The sequence below is a fragment of the Otolemur garnettii genome, unplaced genomic scaffold, assembly GCF_000181295.1.
Source record: "Otolemur garnettii isolate 467f Iridium unplaced genomic scaffold, OtoGar3 scaffold00025, whole genome shotgun sequence".
NCBI lineage: Eukaryota > Metazoa > Chordata > Mammalia > Primates > Galagidae > Otolemur > Otolemur garnettii.
Genome location: NW_003852420.1, coordinates 4,765,298 through 4,771,798, shown reverse-complemented (window position 1 = coordinate 4,771,798; position 6,501 = coordinate 4,765,298).

The window sequence follows — 6,501 nt, the reverse complement described above, 5'->3', positions numbered from 1 at the left end:
AAAAAAAAAAATTAAAATAAAATGAAATGTGGTAATTTACAGTTTAATCTGAAAGTAACTTTAGGCTCATTTCACTATTTTTTCACATTGGGTGACTCTAAGCCAGTCTTTGGTGTCAGAATTTGTTTCTTTCATTTTCTAGCTGTGTGGTCAGTTTCTTTATCTGGGAGGAAAGTACCCACTCCTGATGTTATTGGTGTATCAGATGAATTTCAGCATTGAAAACAGTCCTGGTAGACAATAAAAGCTCAATAAATTTTATATATTATTACTAGTAACCCTAGAACTAATATGGTAGATGCATATCCTTTGGGAGAGAAATTATCATTGGGCCGTTTTAAGGACCTCATTTAATATGAGAATCAAAAAGGCAATCAAGAGAGCAAATATGTTTGATTTGTACCTCATGTCCAATCAATTGGTGATGTCTAGCTAGACTGTGGTATTCACAAGGATTCTGATGCTACATTTAATAGAAGTAGGAAAGAGTAATGCTATTGGTTCATTTTGTTTCTGGAAAATAAGGTCTAAACATGAATGTTATAATTGCCAATACTGTGGTCAAGTATCAAGGACAACTGAGCAGCATTTCCAGATACGCAGAACGTGTAAGAGATGCTCTGGCTTTACATTACCCAGGTGCCAAAAGTCATACAGGGCAGACTGTTCTACAACTATGTTTGATGTTAGACCTTGAAGACTGTCTTTGCATTTACCAGGCTCATACATTTAAGTGAAACTGAATCTTGAATTAATGACCAAAATTCCTTATGTACTTCTCAGTTACTGGGTTTGAATCAAATATACCTAGATGTTACAGTATTTTGGTTGGAATTATATGAAATGCACATACATATTTGGAAAGTATTGGCATCACCAAAATGATTGATATTTTTATTTGGTGTAAAACGTTGGTTCACACTAAAGATTTATTCACTTATCATTAAGGATTTTTTTATTTGTTTGTTTGTTTTTGAGACAGAGTCTCATTATGTCACCCTCGGTAGAGTGCTGTAGTGTCACAGCTCACAGCAACCTCAAACTCTGGGGCATAAGCAATTCTCTTGCCTCAGTCTCCTGAGTATCTGGGACTACAGGCGCCCACCACAACACCTGGCTGATTTTTGGTTCTAGTTCTCACTGTTGTCTGGCAGGCCTGGGCTGGATTCAAACCCACCAGCTCTGGTATATGTGGCTGCTGCCCTAGCTGCTGAGCTACAAGTGCCAAGCCATTAAGAATTTTCTTAAATCATGTATGCAGTAGTGAACAAAATGTACATGGTCCATACCCTCATGGAAATAGAGTCTTATGTAGAAGTTTCACAATAAATAAAATGTCATGTTGATAGCCATATAAATGCAGTGTAGATATAATTACTATGGGAAGACAGTTCTCAACAGATCTGTGCTTCTCTGTGCCTTGTGATTGGGGGCACTGACTGACCTTTCTCTGGACTATCTTTCCAAGATGGTTCACACAGGTACATAATCCAATGTAATAAAGATAATGTCTCCTGGATGAAATGGCAAGCAAGTTTTTGCCCATTATAGAAGAGTCAGGTTCCCTAAGCTCAAGGACCCCTTCTGGAACCCTCGGGGACCCTCTTCTATATTAAGAGTGTGGATGCCATTGGCTCTCTCTGCATCTCCTAGTGGGAGCTGGGGCACGAAAGTAGTGCAAAAATATTATGCAAAAATATTAATATCTGGCTATTGCTATTGCTATGAGTCAAAATCATGCTTTGTCTCTGGTCAAGAGTCTATAAGTTTCTTTTGATATCAGGACCCATGAAACTGTACCAGGCTAAATTGTTTGCTTGCATCAAGAGTAAAATCTGATTTTTGCTTTAATCAGATTTTTTTTTGGTTTAATGGATAAGTTTTTTCTCTTTCTCTCTCTGTCTCTCTCTCTCTCCCTCTAACAACATTAAATGGAGGATAGTGCAATTCTTGGACCAAAGTTTCTCATAAGAGCTTATAGACATACTTTCCATTCATAATGTGAAATTCATCTTTTTGGAAAAGGTTCTTGTTGTTTGCAAGGAAATCACATCTTGATATGATGAACTTGCAAATAACGTTTAACATAACAAAATTCTCTATTCATAAAGCTCCAAAATAGCAGACAAAAAAGGCTAGTTAATGTCTGTTGACCTTCAGGGAGTTCAGGCTTATAGAGGAGAATTTCACCAAGAGATTACTGGAACACCAATAGTTAACAGAATACTCAGCTGTCCTCTGAGTTGTTGTATTTTCTAGTTTTAAGGAGAAGGCCTCTGGTGTTTCGTTGTTATACATTGAACTAGCTCTGTAGTTTAGATTTATATTTTTAATCAAGTTGAAGAAGAACCATTCTAGTTCCTAGTTTACTGTTATTAAAGATAGATAGTAAAGCTTATTAAATCTCTTTCTAGCAACTATTGAGGTGACTTCTTACCTCCAATCACATAATAATGTGATAAATGATTCTAAAGATTTTCTAATGTTAAGTTTCTTTGCATTCCCGTTTGTTCCTGCAGACCATTATTATATCCTGCTTCATTTAGTTTATAAGTTTTTTGAGGATTCTGTCTTTCTTCCTACATTCCTTTATAAACTCCCACTATGAAAAATGGAGAATTTGTGTATTTATACTTCCTTTCAGTGTGACATCCTTGTTTTGGGTTGTTAATGTGTTTATTTTTTTATTCTCCAAGTGGTAACCTTAGTATTCATACAACTACAAAAAGTCTGTAAGAGAAATACGTTTACAGTCACAAGAGCTGGGATATAAATAGAGAAAGATGCTCTCTTCGCGTGACTTGCACTTTAAACCAACTCCTAAAATATTTTTCCCCTTCTTATGTACAGTTGTGCCTCAAAGATTCTAGCTGTGTCTTAAAATTCTCTTTTGGGTTATTTTCACGTTTATCAGATTCTTTCATATAAGCTCTTATATTTATGTTTTAAATTTGGTCTTTCAATGTCTTTAACTACAAATATTTTGTATTCTGTGTTTTACATTTGGGAAATCAATTTCTGCCCCTTTGCGTAGGTCTGATATACTGTGGTTGTTTTTGATACCTTTTTCTCACCGTGTTTTGTTTCTGTGGGTGCTTTATGATGGCGTGTGTGAGTGAGAGAGGCAGAGAATGGGTGACGGAGATGAGAGAGAGAGGAGAGGGAGGGAATAAGTATTGGAAACTTACCTGTCAAAATTATTTGAGGGAATATTGATGTTTACTTCTCCAGTGCATAGAATCCGGTACCCAGAAGCACTGAAAACTATCATTTTTCGTGTGTGTGTGTGTGTCTGTGCAGTGGCCTACAGATTGTTCTTTTTAATACCATTTTCAGAGCTTTTGGTCACCCATGTTTCCTCCTCTATTTTCCTATACAATTGCTGGGTTGCTGGTGGTAGTAGCTTGCTTTGTGTCTGCATTTTTCTTCACTCATATCTACTTTCTCTGCCACTTCACACTACCAGATATTAGGATGCACCAAAACCTTCCTGCTTCCTACCCTAGAGGGGTGTTGGTGCAGACTTGCTGCCTGGAGCTGCGACTGTTAGGTAACTGTTTTGTGCAGACCTCCGTTTCAACTCTTGGTCTTTTCTTCAACAACGTTTCCTTTTCATTGCCTTTTTCAATCCTTTTATGGACTACGGTCAGAGATTTTGTTGCCTTTTAAATTTCTTTGAAAATGCACACGTATGGTCCATCTTACAAGGGTACATGTGAATCTTTCTAAATGCAGAATATAAATGTTTTAACACAATAACTAAGAAAATGACATGAAGGCTATGTTAACCAGCTTGATGAAAATATTTCAAATTGTATATAAAAACAGCACACTGTACCCCATGACTGTATTAATGTACACAGCTATGAGTTAATAAAAAATGTCATTTTCTATCATTATTTTGATGATGCTTATTATTGCTATCATTTTGATGTTGATTTCAGAAAGGAGAGAGGGGCAGAGATGCCTTGAAGAAAGCATCTTTAGCTGAAAGTTAGTGTAGCTAAGCTTCGTTAGACAATGTTGTATACTTCTCCGTGTCCAGAGCTTGGAATTGGTTTATAGAATGGCAGAAATTATACGGAGTAATACTCAGTTTAGCTTTCCAATGGTTATAATTCTAACTCAACTACTTTCTAGAGTCTCAATATCATCTAAATCACACTTTCATTCTCTCTGTAGTTGTATGATTTTGTGGCTATCTATAATGATTAGTCAAATGATTTTGCTAATGGCCGTACCTATAATGCCAGAAAACTGTCTTAGGACCAAATTTATGTCAAGTTTGGAAGCTTCTGGTGATTTGAATGTAAAAATGGTGCATTAAGAAATTTTGTAGCATTCACATTTACTAAATAGCTCCAACTTGGATAACATGGGTTGTAAAAAAGACCTTGCCTGACAGGAAGAGAACAGTCTACCAGGTTTTTGAGTATCTGGAGATTCCACATTGCAAGATACTTGGTTATGCTAATAGTAAATGTTAAATTATAACTTGTTTTTAATAATTTTGAGTTTCTTAAATCTATTCAATTATTTTAAATTGTACCCATATTGAGTTTTGCAAACTCACCACCTCTCATAATACAATTAAGCACCTCAAGTCCTATAATTACAGGAATTCAGACTGATTACCGAGCTTGGATCACTCAACCCAGTTTTCAGCATGAAATTGCATCTGTCATTCATCATGGTTCTCAGGCACAAGTGAGCCCCACACAAAAGCCACCTTGCATTATGGGCCATCCTGTTTTTTCTCTCCTTGTTTTGTAAAAGATACCCCCTTTTTCCTGGCCAGCAATTAGAGGACAGAAGGATTTATGGAGCAAGGGTAAATTAAACCAGGGTCATCACGGAAGAAATGCAATCTTCCATATATGTTAGAGCCCACGGAACTCTAACTCTGATCGTGTCCCCACAGAACCAGTTTGGTTTTTGTGCAACAGAATCTTGAAATAGCCTTCTGAGGGACTCCTTCCCCTACTTTTCTCACCTCAGAATGTCTGTCTGCAAGCTATATTTCCTCAGCCTAACGGGTTCTCTCGTGTGATGTTGGATTTACGAGTGGGAAGGCCAGGACGAAAACTCAGTTGGATGAGGTAAATTTACACCAAATGGGTGGTCAAACAGGGATCCAGCTCTAAATATTTGGGGTTTTTTTTGTTTTGTTTTTTTTACACACAATCTCAAGTTGTTGTCCTGGGTAGAATGCCATGGCATCACTGCTCACAGCAACCTCAAACTCTTGGGCTTAAATGATCCTCTTACCTCAGCCTCCCAAGTAGCTGGGACTAGAGGCACTTGCCACAACACCTGGCTATTATTTGGTTATAGTTGTCATTGTTGTTTGGCGGGCCTGGGCTGGATTCAAACCATCAGCCTTGGTGCATGTGGCTGGCACCTTAGCTGCTTGAGCTACAGGTGTCTATGCAAGCTCATCTAGTCTCCTCACAGTGAAGTGTGGGTTGAGGCATCTCATCGAACTATACCTCGGTGTCTGTGAAGTCTCCACATGATGTTGGCTGTTTTCTAAGGGGAGTGATGCCCCTTTAATTTTAATGTGCACACAGATCATGTGGAGATCTCATTTAAATGCAGATTCTGGCTCAGTGCCTGTAGTTCAGTGGTTAGGGCCGGCCACATACACCAGTGCTGGTGGGTTCAAATCCAGCCTGGGCCTGCCAAACAACAATGACAACTATAATAACAGCAACAAAAATAGCCGGTCATTGTTGTAGGTACCTATAGTCCCAGCTACTTGGGAGGTTGAGGCCCAAGAATTTGAGGTTGCTGCAAGCTGTGATGCCAGGACACTCTACCGAGGGCAACATAATGAGACTCTGTCTCTAAATAAATAAATAAATAAGTACAGATTCTGATTCAGTGGGTTTGAGGATGGGCCTGAGATTATGAACTTAGTAATAAACTTCCTGAGGATGCTAAATAATGTGATGTTCATGTGTCGCCTTAAGAAACAGGACTTCAGAACTCTGTTGTTCAATATGGCAGCCACTACTCTACACATGGCTCTCTGGTACTGTGTATGTGGCTAGTGAGATAAAGGTATAAAGCTTTAATTTCATTTAATTTTAGTTTATTTTAGGTTAAATTAAAAAAAAAAACTTGACTCATTTACAGGAAAGCTTTCATGTTTAAAACAATTTGGTATGTGACCCTATATTTTCAACCATATACTTTATAAAATCTAAATACAGATCAAGTAGTTTCGATAAAAATTGGTGTGCTGTTGTTGTAAAATATGTTCCAGATTTGAAAGACTTGCTACCAAAACAGAACAAAATAGGCCACTAATATTTTAGAATGGTAGCATGTCAAAATAGCATTTTGAATATGCTAAGTATATTATTATACGACATTAACTTTGTGTGTTTCTTCTTACATTTTTAAAATGTAGCTACTAGACAGTTTCATCCTATCTACATATCTTATATTATTTCTATTGGACAGTGTTAGTCTGGAGAGTTTCCCTTAGCTCTTAAT